Consider the following 19,163-nt stretch of genomic DNA (forward strand, 5'->3'; position numbering starts at 1 on the left):
TTTTTCATTTAAGACAAATTAAATGAAGATAATAATACCAAAAGAATTTGTGTTTGCAATCATTTTCAGGAAGAAACTGAGTATTATCTGACAGAATTGCAAGGGTGTCAATACTTTTGGCCACAACTGTATTTGGTTTTCTGTGCATCTTCTTCTATTATATGTTCACCTCAGCAAACTTGCTGCTGATGTGATCAATGACTGTCCAAACTTAGAAAAGTCTGTCAAAGTTGGGGTTATCTCGGGGAGAATACCCTGCTTCATCATTGTAATGCAAATATTTGTGGATGACCTCAAAACATTTACGGGTCATAGCCATGCAGAACAGTGGAGTGTCATACAAACGTTTTGGCTTCTTCATTAACCCCATGTGAAAAACCAAGCCTCAGAACCTCATAATTTCTGCTGCGTCTATAGGGGTCCAGTTAGAAAACGATTAAATAATATTAATAATAATAATCTTTATCTATATAGCGCCAACATATTCCGCAGCGCTTTACAGTTTAACAATTTCAAAACACAAGTTATAAGTAACAACGTTAACAATACAATAATTAAAGCAAAATAAGACGACCCTGCTCGTGAGAGCTTACAATCAACAATAAGGTGGGGGAGATACAGAGTACAGGTGTGTATTTACAATGATGTATTTACAATGATGGTCCAGCCATCTTGAGGGAGTGGGGGATAGATAGAGATAGTGATTGGACTACACATGCACACTTACACATAAAATGAATTTGATTAGTGAACATGATAGGCCGCTCTGAACAGATGTGTTTTGAGGGAGCGCCTAAAAATGTGCAAATTGTGGATAGTCCTAATTTCTTGTGGTAGAGCATACCAGAGGATTGGCAAAGCACAGGGGAAGTGTTGGAGTCAGGAGTGGGAGGTGTGGATTAGTGCAGAGGTTAGTTGAAAGTTTGCAGAGTGCATCGGTCGGTTAGGCCGATAGATAGAAATGAGGGAGGAGATGTAGGGGGAGTGCCGCACTGTGGAGAGCTTTGTGGGTGAGAATAAGTACTTTGAACTGGATCCTATAATCAGGCCACCATCAGGGCATTACTGCCCTGACTGGCACATGCTGCCCGGTGGGCAGAGGGGGCCCGCATAGGACCCTGTGTCATCTGCTCACTGGGCCCCTACCGGCAGGCTAAACCAGGCCCTTAGTGGCGCTGCAGCAGCTGAACGCTATTGACATGCAGGCCCATCTGCCCGCACGTCAATAGTTAACAGCCACCAGCCAATCGGAGGCTGGCAGCTGAAGTCAGCCACAGCGCGCACGCCGCCAGCGTCTGACGTTACTGTCAGTCGCCGGTGAGTGTGTGCTTCAGCTGCATGGAGGGAGCATGGCCAGTTAAGAAGAACATTTTTTTTAATTGAAAGCGGCGATCCGGAGGTCCCGGGGCAGAATGCAAGATATGAGGGCAGAATGCAGACATGGGGGCAGAATGCTGGACATGATGGGGGCAGAATGCAGACATGGGGGCAGAATTCTGGACATGATGGAGGCAGAATGCAGACATGATGGGGGCAGAATGCTGGACATGATGGGGGCAGAATGCTGGACATGATGGGGGCAGAATGCTGGACATGATGGGGGCAGAATGCTGGACATGATGGGGCAGAATACAAGACATGATGGGGCAGAATGCTAGACATGGGGCAGAATGCAGACATGGGGGCTGAATGCAGACATGATGTGGCAGAATGCTGGACATGATGGGGGCAGTATACAAGACATGATGGCGCAGAATGCTGGACATGGGGGCAGATTGCAGACATGGGGCAAAATGCTTTTCATGGGGGCAGAATGCTGAACATGATGGAGGCAGATTGCAGACATGGGAGCAGAATGCAAGATACGATGGGGCAGAATACAAGACATGATGGGGCAGAATGCTAGACATGGGGCAAAATGCAAGACATGTGGGCAGAATGCGAGACATGATGGGGCAGAATGCAGACATGATGGGGCAGACTGAGACTCGGGGTCAGAATTCAAGAAATACAGGGCAAAATGCAGACATGGGGGGCAGAATGCAGGCATGATGGGGCAGAATGCAGACATGATGGGGTAGAATGCAGACTTGATGGAGGCAGAATGCAGATATGATGGGGGAAGAATGCAGACATGATGGGGGTAGAATGCAGACATGATGGAGGCAGAATGCATACATGATGGGGCAGAATGCTGGACATGGGGCAGATTGCAGACATGATGGGGACAGAATGCTGGACATAGGGGAAGAATGCAGACATGATGGGGCAGAATGCAGACATGGGGAAGAATGCAAGACATGATGGGGCAGAATGCTGGTCATGATGGGGCAGAATGCTGGACATGATGGGGGAAAAATGCTGGACATGATGGGGGCAGAATCCTGGACATGGGGCCAGATTGCAGACATGGGGGCAGAATGCAGACATGATGGGGGCAAAATGCTTTACATGGGGGCAGAATGCAGACACGGGGGCAGAATGCTGGACATGATGAGGGCAGATTGCAGACAAGGGGGCAGAATGCAGACATGATGGGGCAGAATACAAGACATGATGGGGCAGAATGCTGGACATGGGGGCAGAATGCAAGACATGGGGGCAGAATGCAAGACATGGGGCAGAATGCGAGATTTGGGGCAGAATGTGAGACATGATGGCGGCTTAAAAAAACTTTTGGCCAAAACAAAAGCTGCCAGCTATATGTGTGATCTGGTGATGGGAACTGTTAATGTGTGATTGGTGAGTAGTGGTTTGTCAGTATGGGGCCCCAAAATTCCTAGTGGCAGCCCTGCCTATAATGAATGGGCAGCCAGTGTAACGATTGGCGAAGAGCGGATGAGTTTGAATAACCATTAGCCAGATGGATGACACTGGCTGCTGCAATAAGTATGGACTGAAGAGGGGAAAGTCAAGTAATAGGGAGGCCAATTAATAGAGCGTTGCAGTAGTCCAGGTGGGAGTGGATCAATGCGACAGTGAGGGGTTTTGTTGTTTCCATGGTGAGAAAAGGGCAGATTCTGGAGATGTTCTTTAGGTGTAAGCGGCAAGAGCGGGCAAAAGATTGTATATGGGATGTGAAGGAGAGATTGGTGTCAAACATAACACCCAGACAGCGCGCCTGCTGCCGGGGGTTGTTACGGTGCCACCCATGGAAAGGGAAATGTCAGATTTAGGGAGATTAGTAGACGGTGGGAGCAGAAGAAGTTCAGTTTTTGAGAGGTTAAGTTTCAGATAGAGAGCAGACATGATGTTGGAGACTGTGGACAGAAAGTCACTGGCGTTCTGTAGTACAGGGGGTAAGGTCAGGGGATGACGTGTATAGTTGTGTGTCATCAGCATAAAAATGGTACTGAAAGACAATCCTGCTGATGGTCTGTCCAATTGAGGCCGTGTGGAGAGAGAAGAGAAGGGGGCAAAGGACTGAGCCCTGAGGTAGCCCGACAACGAGAGGAAGAGGAGATGATGTGGAGCCAGCGAACAAAACACTGAAGGAGCGGTCAGAAAGATAGGAAGAGAACCAGGAGAGAACGGTGTAGTGACTGGAGCCTAGAGAGTAGGAAACAGTGTCGAAAGCTGCAGAAAGGTAGACAAGTATGAGCAGAGAGTGTTCACCGTTACATTTTGCTGTCAGAAGGTCATTGGTAACTTTGATGAGTGCAGTTTCAGTCGAATGTAGGGGGCGAAAGCCGGACTGTGAAGAGTCTAAGAGGGAGTGAGTGAAAGGCAGTTTTGTGACAAAAATCACTAGGTGTACAAATTTGTGTCAGCCACCATGAGGTTTACAAAATCCTCAGAGAAAAAGTCTTTGATAAAGCCTATTTCTGTGAGCTTGGATTTGATTGTTGTAAAATTAGATTCCTGATTGCGCCACAAAATCAGAAATCTGTGGCTCATAGTGTTTAGAAGGTGAGGTTCATACAGGGTCAATAACAATGTTCGCTGGTTCATTTTGTGTCCTGGGGCAACTATGTGGCAGTTCGGTATCACTTGAGGAAGAGGATGAGTCTGAAAAACAAAGTGGCAGAGTCAAGGAAAGCGGTGCTTCCTCCTCTGAATACTGTATTTGAGATGAGTTGGACTACATTTTTTTTTCACATATGTCATGTTTGTATGTGTACCAAATTTTATTCAGGTATGTGTGAGTGCTTGGTGTAAGCTTTTTTATTAAGCAGAGAAAAAAAATCTAATTCTATCAACTAATCAAAAATATTTTTTATACTCTCTTTTCACACAAAAAAAACTAAACTAGAAAACAACCGAAGGTTAATCAGTGAGTGATGTGTTGCTGATCAGCACTCAATGGCTATAGGATGGAAGCACGAATGTGATTCTTTTTTCCTTGCTAACACTATCCCTAACTCAATTCAGTAAAAAATATTATAGTAGACAACAATTACTATAGTATTTTTTTCTTGCCCCTAATCTAAGTTATTTTTTTTAAAATAAACAACTCCAACAACTGGAGAGTGATCTCTGATGTGAATCAGTGATCAGTGCTCGATGGCTGTAGGAAAGATGCATTAATGATTCTTTTTTTCCCCTCTGACACTAAAGGCCCTTTTACATTTAGCAATGCACCAGCGATCCGACCAGCGATCCGACCCAGTCAGGATCGCTGGTGCATCGCTAAATGATCGCTAGTGAGCTTTCACACAGAAAGATCTCACAGCGATGCAGCAGCGATGAAGTGGATGATACTCACCTTTCACACACAGCGATCTACACGTCCTCCCGCCCGCGTCCAGCGTCGCTCGTCTCACACAGCAGGAAGCAGACGACAAGAAATGGAGCCGCCCGATCTCGCGCGATCAGCGATGGACAGCGGGGGAGCCGGTCGGAGGTAAGTATCACACATAGCGATACCGCTAGCAATATCGCTGCTACGTCACAAAATCAGTGACGTTTTAGCGATATTGCTAGCAATATCGCTATGTGTAAAACCCCCTTAACTCAATTCAGTAAAAAATACTGTGTTAGATGACGATTACTACAGTATATTTTTACTAACCCTCATCTAAATTAATTTTTTACTCTTTTCTTAAAAAAACAACAACCAGAGATTGATCACTGATGTGTGTCAGTGATCAGAGCTTGATGGCTGTGGGATGGACGTACAGATGATTCTTTTCTTCCACACTAACACAAACTCAATTCAGTAAAAAATACTGTAGTAGAGAACAATTACTATGGTATACTTTTACAGTTCCTAAAAAATGTTTTATTTTGCTTTAAAAAGAAAACAAACCCCCCCAACAACCGGAGATTGATCACTGATGTGCATCAGTGATCAGTGCTCGATGGGCTGTAGTACAGATGCAAAGATGATTTTTTTTTCTGCCATGACTCTCATATCACTCATTTTCCCTTTTTACTTTCCCTCATTTGTCTTCCTGCTTTGTCTTTAGGTTGTAGTGCAGCGGTGTCCACTCTGTGCAGTGAAGAGGCAGTGACCCAAGTTCAAAAACAAAACGTGTTTAAGGTCCAAAAACTCACACAGTGCAGAGGATGCTGTATCCTCTGGATCACAGCTAGGAAATCAAAAGACAGTCCGGGATCAGTTGCCGTAAGTGACCGCACTGCCGTGTATACAGGGGTGCCAGACCCCTTTGGCTCCACTTGGCCCTGTGTTGCCTCAAACAGGAAGTGCTCTGGAGACCAACTGCTCTGTCTCCTTGCATGAACAAAACCTGACACACCCAAAACCCTCTTGTAGGGTTTTTTCCCTTTCCTTCAGACTCTTTGGCCATGGGCCACTTATAAGATCTGGGCTGGAGGAAACGGACCAGCACCACTACCTTCCTGCAGTCCATTTAAAAAATAAAAGCTCATACCTGGTTTTCCTGAACAATTCCTTGGTCACATAACTTGACCAAGTTCACACTCACTTTTATTCTGCCTTGTGACTCACAAGCAACTTGCTGTGAGCACAAGGCACTCCAGCAGATTTAATACACTTCTGAGCGCATCCTGGGAGACACATAGCGACCCTCCCATATGACACCGGTCACTGTTTCACAAAGTGTAGTGGGGGCTGACTAGTGCTTACCCCGTCCCCTCACTATCTAGGACCTATCGCTAGGGGCAGTCAGGGATTAGATTACTGCTCAGCGATAGGTGCGGAACCTATTTAGGGACATAAGGGCAGACAGGGTGTTGTCAGATCTGCCTAGGAGTCTCAAATCCCCCTTTCCTAGTGTTTGGGCTTCCCCTCCCTCTTCTTGTTGTTGTGCATCTAGCTTCTCCCTCACTCAGCATTACATTATCAATGGCCCTAAACATTTATTAAAATTAAAGGCAAAAAACTGACACTTGTTTTTTTAATGTGTGCGTGTGATTCATTTTTATTTTTCTGGTGTGTTTTTTTTCTTTCTTCTTTCTTGTTCATGGATCCTGTTTCTGTTCTGGCAGAGGTTATCACAGGAAGTGATTGACTCTCAATGTGAGGTTCAGCAGCAACGGCAGCAGCTGCAGACTCCTACTGTGGTGGACTCTGTGGGTAGGCTGGTCTAGCTTGCACTCAAAATTGCCCTCCCGGACAGGTTTTCAGGAGGTAGTGACAAGCTTTTTGTATTCAAAGAAGCCTGTAAGTTGTATTTTAATCTTCATCCCCACTCCTTTGGAGATGAGTTGCAATGAGTAGGAATTGTGATTTCAATGTTGCAAGGGCATTCTCAATCCTAGGCTTTGTCTTTGCCACAGGATTCTGTTTGTCTCCTGTCAGTTGAGGGTTTTTTCAGGGCTTTAGCCCCTATCTATGATGATCCTGACCGAATTTCCTTTGCCGAATCTTGGCTGCATCGCCTTCAGCAGGGGAATTGTTCAGTGGAGGCTTATAGCTCTGAATTCCGTAGTTGGGCAACTTATACCAAATGGAATGACCCCGCTCCTGGAAGACAATTTTGTTAAGGCCTTACAGAATAGTTGAAGGATGCTTTGGCAGTGTACAAAACTCCAGAGTCCTTGGAGGCTGCCATGTCTTTGGACATACGTGTGGATAGATGCTTGTGGGATAGATGGGTAAGACCACTTTCTCCTGAGCCCTCTTTCCAGGACAATACTCCTGTGCCAGGGGGTCGGTCTGGGGGTGAATCAGTACTTGTGGAGTTAGGAACCCATGAGGAACCCATACAGTTAGGTGTTTCTGTGTCATATGTCTCCCCTGAGATTCACAAGAAAAAGTCAGTGTGTTTCTTTTGTGGGAGAAAGTGACATTTTATTGGGGCCTGTCCCTTGATTCCTAAGCAAAAATAGACTTGATTAATCCTTGGGAGGCTGGAGTTGGATAATCAAGGGGTATGCTCATCATCAATCTATAATTCTAAGTTTGTCCTGACAGCACAGAGACACTGTAGGAGAGAAAAGCGCCAATAGGGTCTTATCCAGTGATAACTTTTAAAAATAATTTTAACCTGATATTCCATAAAGCAAAGGCATATAAGACTCATCAGAGTATATGACTGTCCTATTAACCTGATTCCCAGAGTCCAGACTGCATAATCTTTCAGGTCCTGAGAGACAAGCCATGAAATATTTTATTGGTGAGAGTGTTGAGAAGGGACATATCAGACCTTCATCTTCACCTGTGGTGGTAGGGTTCTTTTTTGTAAAAAAGAAAGATGGCGGCCTCCATCCCTGTTTAGATATCCAGGAATTAAATCTAATTACTAATCAAGATCCATATCCTCTTCCTGTGATTCCAGATTTATTCAACCAGTTTATGGGAGCTAATGTTTTCTCCAAGTTGGATTTAAGGGTGGCATATAGCCTGGTTAGAATCAGGGTAGGGGATGAATGGGAAATGGTGTTCAATTTCCCTGAGGGACATTTTGAGAGTCTGGTTATGCCTTTTGATCAGACCAATGCAGAGGCGGTGTGCCAGCATTTCATAAATTATATTTTCCATCATTTGGTGGGCAGGTTTGTGGTGGTCTATCTGGATGATATTTTGCTTTATTCACCTGATTTGGAGACACATCGGGGGGATGTTAAACAGGTGCTTCAGATATTAAGGGATAACAAGCTTTACGCGACATTAGAGAAATGTGTTTCGACATCCAGGAGGTGCAGTTTTTGGGGTACCTGTTGTCATCTTTGGGTTTTTGGATGGATCCAGAGTAGGTTCGTGCTGTACATGACTGGGACCGCCCGGAGAACCTGAAGGCATTACAGCGCTTTCTGGGTTTTACTAATTTTTACTGGGAGTTTATTCAAAATTATTTGGTAATGGTGAAAACCCTTACTGAAATGATAAGGAAGGGGTCTTATTTTTCTAAATGGTCTAATGCCACTAAGCAGGCTTTTTCCTCCTTAAAGAGTTGTTTTGACACAGCACTATACTCAGTCAACCCGATGTTTCTCAACCTTTTATTGTAGAAGTGGATGCATGAGAAGTGGGGGTTGGGGCTTTGTTGTGTCAGCGTCCATCACCTTGTAAATGGGGTCCATGCACAAATTATCCTCGGCTAAGAGATATTATGATATGGGTAATAGGTAGCTTTTTGCAATTAAATTGACATTTGAGGAATGGCGACATTGGTTGGAGGGGCAGTTCATCCTATTACTGTTATCACGGACCACAAGAACCTGTCATATCTTCAATATGCTAAATGTCTCAAGCCTAGACAAGCCAGGTGGTCCTTGTTCTTTATTAGGTTTAATTTTGTGGTCACTTTCCATCCAGGAGTTAAAACACCAAGCCTGATGCTTTGTCCCAGAGCTTCCCTGGTGGTGGTGACCATGAGAACCCTGCCTCAATTTTGCAGAAGGTAGTCATTTCGGCCTTGTACACTTACCTGGAGGGAGAGGTGTTGGAGGCTCAGGTAGACGCTCCTGCCTCCTGCCCTTCAGGAAGGTTATTTGTACTGTAAAATTTGCACCATAAAGATATTTGGGAACATCCTAACTTGGTGCTTGCTGGTCATCCAGGGGGTAAAGCAACTGCGGACCTCCTTTCTTGTCATTTTTGGTGGCCAGGGTTGCTTCAGGATGTGGTTGAACAGATGTCTGCTTGCAGTGTTTGCGCAAGTTCTAAAATATCGCATACCCACCTGTCTGGTCCTCTTCTTCCACTACCCATTCCTAGTAGACCATGGATACACCTGTCCATGGCTTTCATTACTGACCTACCGGTATCAGCAGGCAAGATGATAGTTCTGGTTGGTCGTAGATAGGTTCAGTAAAATAGTGAATTTCATCCCTTTACCGGCACTTCTGAATGCCAAGACTCTTAATCAGGTTTTTAATAATGAGATTGTGAATGTTTATCATGGTTCAGTCCGATGTGGTGTCAGATCAGGGTACCCAATTTGTTTCTAAGTTCTGTAAACCTTTCTGTTCTTGACAGGGATGCAGCTGTCCTTTTCCTCTGCTTTCCATCCTCAGTCGAATGGACAGGCAGAGATCATTAATCAGAATTTAGAGACTTACGACAGGTGTTTTGTCTTAAAAAAACAGGAGGATTTGGCATCTTACTTATCTTTGGCCAAGTTTGCTATTAATAGTCAGCACAAAGAATTCTCCCGGCAGGTCACCATTCTTTGGTGCATATGGTTTCCATCCACAGTTGAGGTACTTTAAGTGAAAGGGGGGGCTTCGGGAGTCCCCCAGGAGGAATGTTTTGCTTCATTACTCTCTTCTGTGTAGCAGGGGGTTCAGAGTAATTTGAAGATCATGGGAGACAGGTACAAATGTACGGCTGAAAGGAAACGCTCACCAGGTCTGGACCTAAGTGTGAATGACTTTATATGGTTGTCTACTAGGAATTTGAAGTCGAAGATCCCTTCCAGGAAGCTAGAACCTACACTCACTGGCCACTTTATTAGGTACACCTGTCCAACTGTGTGTTAAGACTTAATTTCTAATCAGCCAATCACATGGCGGCAACTCAGTGCATTTAGGCATGTAGACATGGTCAAGACAATCTCCTGCAGTTCAAACCGAGCATCAGTATGGGGAAGAAAGGTGATTTGAGTGCCTTTGAACGTGGCATGATTGTTGGTGCCAGAAGGGCTGGTCTGAGAATTTCAGAAACTGCTGATCTACTGGGATTTTCACGCACAACCATCTCTAGGGTTTACAGAGAATGGTCCGAAAAAGAAAAAAAATCCAGTGAGCGGCAGTTCTGTGGCCAGAAATGCCATGTTGATGCCAGAGGTCAGAGGAGAATGGGCAGACTGGTTCGAGCTGATAGAAAGGCAACAGTGACTCAAATTGCCACCCGTTACAACCAAGGTAGGCAGAAGAGCATCTCTGAACGCACAGTGCGTCGAACTTTGAGGCAGATGGGCTACAGCAGCAGAAGACCACACTGGGTACCACTCCTCTCAGCTAAGAACAGGAAACTGAGGCTACAATTTGCACAAGCTCATCGAAATTGGACAGTAGAAGATTGGAAAAACGTTGCCTGGTCTGATGAGTCTCGATTTCTGCTGCGACATTCGGATGGTAGGGTCAGAATTTGGCGTAAACAACATGAAAGCATGGATCCATCCTGCCTTGTATCAACGGTTCAGGCTGGTGGTGGTGGTGTCATGGTGTGGGGAATTTTTTCTGGGCACTCTTTGGGCCCCTTGGTACCAATTGAGCATCGTTGCAACGCCACAGCCTACCTGAGTATTGTTGCTGACCATGTCCATCCCTTTATGACCACAATGTACCCAACATCTGATGGCTACTTTCAGCAGGATAATGCGCCATGTCATAAAGCTCGAATCATCTCAGATTGGTTTCTTGAACATGACAATGAGTTTACTGTACTCAAATGGCCTCCTCAGTCACCAGATCTCAATCCAATAGAGCATCTTTGGGATGTGGTGGAACGGGAGATTCGCATCAGGGATGTGCAGCCGACAAATCTGCGCCAACTGTGTGATGCCATCATGTCAATATGGTCCAAAATCTCTGAGGAATGCTTCCAGCACCTTGTTGAATCTCTGCCACGAAGAATTGAGGCAGTTCTGAAGGCAAAAGGGGGTCCAACCCCTTACTAGCATGGTGTACCTAATAAAGTGGCCAGTGAGTGTATGTTTATCAACCCCTATAAAATGACCGCCTTCATTAACCCTGCAGCTTTTCATCTTGAGTTACTTCAGGCTCTTAAGATCCACAATGTGTTCCACAGGTCTCTACTCAAGAAATATATTGAACCTCTGGAGTCCTCTCCCCTGCTGCCAGCCCCAATCATTGTTGATGGTAATTTGGACTTCCAGATTTCGAGAATTGCTGATTCTCATCTGCAACATCATTCTCTACTGTACTTGGTGCACTGGAGGGGTTATGGTCCAGAAGAGAGGATGTGATGTTCTGCATCAGAGGTGAATGCCGCTAGGCTGATTCTTTTGCTCCATGCCTCTCACCCTGAGAAACTGAATCCTGAGTGTCTGGAGGATACTCAAAGAAGGGAAGTACTATCATGGGTGCATCAGGTGTGACAGACAGTCATTCTGGATCCGGTAGAAGGTAACTGCACCTGGCTCTGCACGCACATTCTGGATCTTGCATCTCTGCTCTGATGTGACATCCTTCTCCCTCTAGAACCTAGCGGTGATCTCCACCGTGTGCTGCTGATTAACACACCCTTGCTGGAGGTTTAAATACCTTTAGTCGCTTCAGCAAGGTGCTGGTGATAGCTCTATTTACCTCTGTCTGTTGGATGTCCTAGAAGTTGAATAGTTTCTTTTTGGAGCCTCTTGGAGGATTGCTGGCATACTGTTGTGAACTCATTTTCTGGTCTGCCTCTGGTTTCTGGTGAGGGAGCTGGTTGTGCTGACAGAGGAGTTGTGAGTTCCCTTTCCGGGCTCCCTCTGGTGGTGGCAGGAGGTAGTGAAGCTGATCTAATTAACAGAGACCTGCCACCTGATAATGAGGAAGAGTAGTGGACATCTGGAGTCTCAGACTGGATTTAAGACAGCCGACTCCCTATTCCCATGCTGGTGATTTTTTTCCTGCCTCCTGAGGTCTTAGTTTCCAGCTCAGTTCCTGTCTTCTCAAGCTAAGTCGTCTTTGCTAATGTTCACATTTGATTTGGTTTGGTCTATTCAGATTTTTGTGTGGTCAGCCAGCCCCGGCTGGGGCTGTGCTGAATTTCCACTCTTATGTCACTGTATGTGCCAGTTTGCTTTTTGTCCCTTATTAGATTGGCCTCTTTTTGCTCTGCTCTCAGAATATGCCAGAGTGCTGATATAGTGGGAGAAGTATACATTAGTGACTTCAGGGTATTTTTTGCTATCAGAAGTGTTGGACATTTTTGCAGGATTTTTTGGCGTGACTGCAGACAGTATCTTTCCTTTCCTGTCCTTTTTAGCTAGTGTGGGCCCCATCATTTGCTCAGCCTATTTTCCTACCTGTGTTCGTGTTGTCATCTTGTCTCACCGTCAATACATGTGTGGGGGCTGTCTATTCCTTTGGGGTCTGCTCTGGGGCAGTTTTAGATTTTCCCTTTTCTTGCTTTAGGCTTATTTAGTCCTCCGGCTGTGACGAGGCATCTAGAATCATTGTAGGTACGCTCCACGGCTGCTGTTAGATGTGTGGTTAGGATCAGGGGTCTGCAATCCGTGTAGTTACCAACCTCTCTGTTTTTTTGTGACTTGGCTTGGTCTTGTTTTCCTCCTCGGTGACCCATTCATAACACATGCACTCTCTTGTCATCTCAAGTTAAGTGTATTACTTCATTTGTCTTCCTGCTTTGTCTTTAGGTGTAATGGGTGCTGACTAGTGCCCACCCTGTCCCCTCACTATCCAGTGCCTATCACTAGGTGCAGTCAGGGATTAGGTTTCTGCTCGATTATAGATGCGGAACCTATTTAGGGACATAAGGGCAGACAGGGTGTTGTCAGATGTGCCTAGGGGTCTCCACTCCCCCTTTCCAAGTGTTTGGCCTCACGCACCCATTGTTGTGCACCTAGTTTCTCCCTCACCCACCGTGACACATAATTTTATAAATGTGCACAAGTAGCAGAGTCATTACTAAATGACAATAATGAGCCCACAGTGTGTTCACCCAAGTGAACTCTTCAAACTGTTGATCGTCAATTTCCCATAGTTGGACACCTATACATCTGATATTGATGGCATATATTAAAGGATAAGAAATCAGTTTTATAGAGTCAAAAATCCCTTTTATTTTTGGGACCCCTATACATTTCTCCAAAATTGTTTTGTAGGAGCTCAAAGCAAAAACTGCTTCTTTTTTTCTGTATCTTAGTAAACTTTAGATCCATATTTCAAATCTTTTATTAAACTTTTTATAAAGGTTAATTCGAAACTGGAACAGTGTTTATAGATTATCTTGTAACATGTCAAGAGGTTAGAGATAAATAAGTTTTTAGGAATCATTACTATGTATAAGGCATAGGCTCCCAGACAAGATAGTGTTGGTCTTATGTTGTTGTTATAAATTACACATTACTTTAATGTGATTATAGAATCTAAGATTATCTTTCATGGCGACGCCAAAATTAATGTGTTCACCATAGCAGAGCAAAACTAAAATCATACTGTCAATAGGCTTATGTAAATAGGACAGCGTACCATACTTACTGTATAGGGTAGGTAACTATTAAAGGTGAGCAATTACATATTAATTAAATCAAAATTGTGTACAATTTTAAGGAATTGGCTGTAGCAGGTGAATTTGGACAATGTACGATTCACTTTGCTCAAATTGCTTAAATTTGCCATCACCTTTTTACACATTTCATAACAATGCATCAGCCAGAGAAGAATCACATGACATCTGGCATGGCCAGGCTGGAGTACCCATAATACCTTGCAGTTAGACATGAGCGGACCTGTGGATTTCGGGTTCAGCGGGTTCTGCGAAGCTAAAGTTTAAAGTTCAGGTTCGAACTTGACTGCAAACTTGACCCTGAACCAGAAACCAATAGAAGTAACGTGGACCCGAACTTTGATGCGTAAAAATGGTTGAAAAATGGTCATAGTAAGGGCTAGGGGACTGCAAAAGGATGCTAATGGGTGTAAGGGCAGGACAATTGCCCTGTGAAAAAATTTAGATCAGAACATAACTTAAAATAGCTTAGAATAAAAAAAAAAATTATTATCTTGAGCTAGGAGGCAGAGATCTAAGTGGAGCAGGAAGTTGAGTAGAAGATGGAGGTGGCGGAGCAGGTGGAAGAGAAAAGGAGGAACAGGTAGCCAACATAGCTTTTTTATTGATATTTTGGGGGATTCTCTGAAAACAGGCAGTGTAATAATCTGCTGGCCACTCTATATACAGGCCATGTAATACTCTGCAATTTTGGGGGGTTGAAATCAATGAGGAAAGCATAAAATAGGAGATGTGGCTGTGTTGCTGACAGTGGTGATGTAGCTGCCGCTGCAAGGAGCGGGTGGGCATAGTCGATCCGTGGTTGACCAAATAAAACACCTTCCTACGCTGCAAGCAGGTGACAGGACATTCTTTGTAACTTCATAGGCCCGGGTACCGTTGGATGAATGGTGAGGCCAAAACAAGTAGAGGTCGTTTTAGATTGGTTTACTGAAAGTGTCCTCAGTCCCTTTGCTTTGTCTTCCACCCGATCCATTTCTGAAAGCGCAGATTTGGCACCTGTGGCCCATGGGCATCTATCTTCCACCTCACCCCCTTGAAAATCAGTCAAGCAGTCTGAGCCCCAAGTCATGCAGCATTCACTTTTGTTTTTTTATGACTCTGCTGGCTGTGGTTATGTGGGCTATCCACCTGGCCATGCCCCACAATTCAAAAAGATTGAGTGCACTGATGCCCAACCACTTGTTCTGCTGGAAGATGAGTACGTGGGAGGGCTAATGCAGATGGTCAGTGGACTGATGATGCTGATAATAAAACAGGTGACAACTGCTGCAGTGTCCTGCTGTGTGTACACTGGCAAGGAGGGCAGGGTTGAAGACTGGGTGGAACATCATGCGGGAATTACAATTATTATTTATTTTTAGAGGACCATTGATTCCATTGTGCTGTACATGAGGAGAGGTTACATATAAAACCCAAATACAAATTACAATGAACAAATACTAGTAATAGAATGGTACAGAGGAGAGACGACCCTATCCTTATGACCTTACATTCTACAGGATAATGGGGAACAATACAGTAGGTGCAGGAGTTGCAACAGCTCTACTTTTCGTGAGTAGAGTTGAGCAGATTTGTTCAGGTTCCCACTTATTCCTCAAGCTATAGCACTTACTGAATAAGCTGCAGAGGGAACCTGGCTTCCTGGATTGTGCCAGCTGATCAGCTGATCGGCGCAACAGCTGCATGTGTTGCGGCTGTGTAACAGTCTCAGCACATGCATGGAGAGCCCAACAAACAGGCTGTCCATGCATGTGCTGTGATTGTCACACAGATGCAACACATGCAGCTGCGGCGCCGATCAGCTTTTCAGCCTGTGCGATCCAGGAAGCCAGGTTCCCTCTGCAGCTTACTCGGTAAGTGCTATAGCTTGCAGAATAAGAGGTAACCCAAACAAATTCGCTCAACTGGTGAGGTGTAAGTGGGTTAATTGCAGGCTGCAATCCGTTCTGAAGACAAGGGTTTTCAAGTTCCACCTGAAAGTTCCCAAATGTAGGGGATAATCAGAATTTGATGCACCACAGAATTCTACAGGATGAGGGATACTCAGGAGAAGCCTTGCAGGCAATAGGATGAGCAATGTACAGTTGTGGAGGAGAGAAAAAAAGTCTTTGGAAGACCAGAGATTACGCTGTGGGAGATATCGGGAAATTAGTTCAGAGTCATATGGGGGAAAAAGATTATTGATGGCTTTGTAGGTCAGTTTAACTAGCTTGAAGTAGATACATTGTGTAACTGAGAGACAATGAAGGGATTTACAGAGGGGAGAAGTTGAGAAGTAGTGAGGACAGAAGTGGATTAGTAGGGCAGCAGACTTAGGGAGAGACTGGAGAGGTGTGATGATGCAATGGGGATAATGCGGTCCTAGACCCCATATGGAGTCAAGGTCACCCGAGTGATGTGACAAGTTCAGAGGAAAAAGTGGTGATCATGCTGCCCAGCTACAGATAAACAATGGAACAGGGTGCAAAAGCATTGAGGCTGGCCCCAAGCCATTAAGGTGGCTGCTACTTCGCACCTTGGACAACCCCCAGCCTTTTCTCTATCCATGCTAATTTTATTTCTATAGACCAACATATTCCACAGCACTTTACAACTAAGGGGGGACATATGCAGACAAAATAAAAATCAATACAAAGGTAGATAGCTTACGGCACTGCTTGTAAGCTTGCATCATACAAACTATATGTTGCTTCCTACTCCGCTTCCTACACCATCTCCTCATCCTGTCAGAAAGTTCAGACAGTGTGTGTGTACTTTTGGCACCCTCACCCTTCTGCTGTTGACCTGTGTTGGAATAATGCATATTGATCTGTATGTATTGCAACAACTACTACTGTACTGTTTTATATATTGTGCATATTGTGAGATTGTTAACAAATTTCAGTGACAAAAAAAAAATAGACAGGATGCCCCCTCCTTCTCTTCCCTTCTTGTTGTTGTAATGCTCCCATGCTGCAAGCCACATCAGATACCAGACTGATCACATTTCATGCTGTAAGCTGTTCAACCTGGATATGAATAAATCTACATTCTGTGTTGCTGACTCTGGATGTTATGCTGATTAATCCGCTGCTAACAGGTTATGGGCCCAGAGTCCTAGAGTCCCAGATCCCCAGAGCACAGAGAAAAGAAAAGAAAGGAAGACAGCAAAGATGGCCACCAGCAGCAGCAACTCCATGAAGTTTACAGTACCAAGTCTCACTAACCAGAATTATCAATCCTGAAAATTCAAAGTGAAAATGCTGCTGATAAAAGAAGGTACATGGAAATACACACAGGAGCCTAAACCTGACCCAGTATCACAGGAGTGGATAGAGATGGATCAGAAAGCACAAAGTACCATATCACTCAGTATAGATGATCAGTTTGTGCATGTGTGTAAAAGTGAAACTGCAAGAAAAATGTGGGAGCAGCTGCAAAAGGTGCATGAGAGGATACATTTAAGCAATAAACTTTATCTCATGAGAAAATTGTACCAGTCTAAACTACAGAATGGCCAGGATATGCAGGACTACATAACAAGCTTTCTAGAAATTGTAGAACGCCTGAGAGGCATTGGGGAAGATTTGAAGGACTTTCATGTAGCCGCATTACTGCTTAGTGGTCTACCAGAAAACTATGACACGCTTGTAACCGCACTAGATGCGCGCCCAGATGATGAGCTTACATTGGAGTATGTCAGAGGGAAGCTCATAGATGAATATAAGCGGAAAGCGGAAGGTATAAACAGCAGGACATGCGATGCAGAAGCTGCTTTACAGACATAAAATCTAAATGATAACAGAAAGCAGCTAAAAGAAACATGTGAATGTTTTGTTTGCAAGAAATCACGACATTTGAAAGCCAACTGCAGAGTCTGGAAAGCTAGAATGAATCAGCTGAAAAAGCAAAGCAGTCTTCAAAGGGTTAAAAGTGCTGTGTCTGCAGAAAATGATTCTGTGAATACTGAAACTGCATTTACTGTCAGTGTAAATACATCAAAGCATGCATTGTGTATAGACTCTGGAGCAACTAGTCACATGACTAATAACAGGGCCTTCTTTTCTAAGCTTAACCAAAGTAAGTCAGAGAAAGTGATTATGGCTAATGGTCAGTACATGACTGCACAAGGTATAGGAGATGGTTATATTGATTGTCAAATCTCACCAACACAAAGCAAGAAGATCCCAGTAAAAGATGTGCTCTATGTGCCTAGTCTTGAGAGTAAATTACTATCTGTGAAGAAACTCACAAAACAAGGAAATGAAGTTACATTTAAGCATGATAGCTGCATCATCTCAAAAGAGGGCCACACACTAGCAGAAGGAAAAAATCACAAATGAACTTTACCAGCTTAAATGCATAGAGTGTGTGTATACTGCTCAGGAAGAAAGGCACAATAACTGCATTCATGTATGGCATAGGCACCTAGCACACAGAGACCCAGAAGCAATAAGGAAGTTAGTTCAAAAGCAACTAACTGAGGACATTACAATTGATCTATGTAACCAGATAATGAAATATACTAGCTGCATCAAAGGGAAAATGTCTAGAAAAGCTTTTCCTAAGAGAAGTACTACAAGAACAGAACAGACACTAGATTTAATACATACAGATGTCTGTGGTCCAATGAGCACTCAGACTCCTGGGAAGAAGAGATATTTTCTCACATTTATTGATGATCATTCAAGATATACAGTTGTCCATCTGCTTCACAGCAAGAAAGAAGTTCCAGAGAAACTTGAAGTATATCTAGCTGAGGTATATAATAAATTTGGGAGAATGCCAAAGATTCTACATGCAGATAATGGGACTGAATACACAAGTAATGAGACACAGCATTTTAAAGAAAAATGGAATCCTATTTCTGACCACTGTACCGTACAATCCTGAGCAAAATGGTGTCGCGGAAAGAAGGAACCGAACACTCTGTGAAAGTGGAAGAAGTATGTTGTTTGATGCAAATCTGCCCACAGCATATTGGGGTGAAGCAATCATGACAGCTTGCTATCTTCAGAACAGACTACCAGGTAAAGCTACAGAGAAAACTCCGTTTGAGCAATGGAACAGCAGAAAGCCAAAACTACATAATATAAGAATATTCGGAAGTAAAGCGCTTGTACATATTCCCAAAGAAAGGCGAACTAAGTGGGAATCTCCTGCTAAGGAAGGGATCCTGGTAGGCTACAGTGAAACCCAGAAAGGTTATAGGATTCTACACCCAGAAACAAACAAGGTCACAATAAGTAGAGATGTAGTGATTGATGAGAACTTTGTGTCCCCCAAGTTTTGTGACATCACGCCAGTAGTCCAGCTGAAGTCACAATTACAAGACGATAACAAGGAGGATGTAGAGGTCTGTCTGGATTCTTCAACCACTGAAGGAACAACAGAAAAATCAGGTGAATCTGAAATCAGGAGATCTTCAAGATCAAACAGAGGTGTACCAGCTAAACATCTATCCTACATAGTCAAGACACTACCTGAATCAGAGCCGCAGTCATGGGATGAAATGCAAGAACTACCTGTCCATGAAAGAACAAAGTGGATCAATGCTGCTAATGAGGAAATCAAATCGCTTCTTCAACTTCAAACTTGGAAACTCACCAAGCTG

The sequence above is a fragment of the Dendrobates tinctorius genome, unplaced genomic scaffold, assembly GCF_039654945.1.
Source record: "Dendrobates tinctorius isolate UK_male_01 unplaced genomic scaffold, ASM3965494v1 ptg000024l, whole genome shotgun sequence".
NCBI classification, from domain to species: Eukaryota; Metazoa; Chordata; class Amphibia; order Anura; family Dendrobatidae; genus Dendrobates; species Dendrobates tinctorius.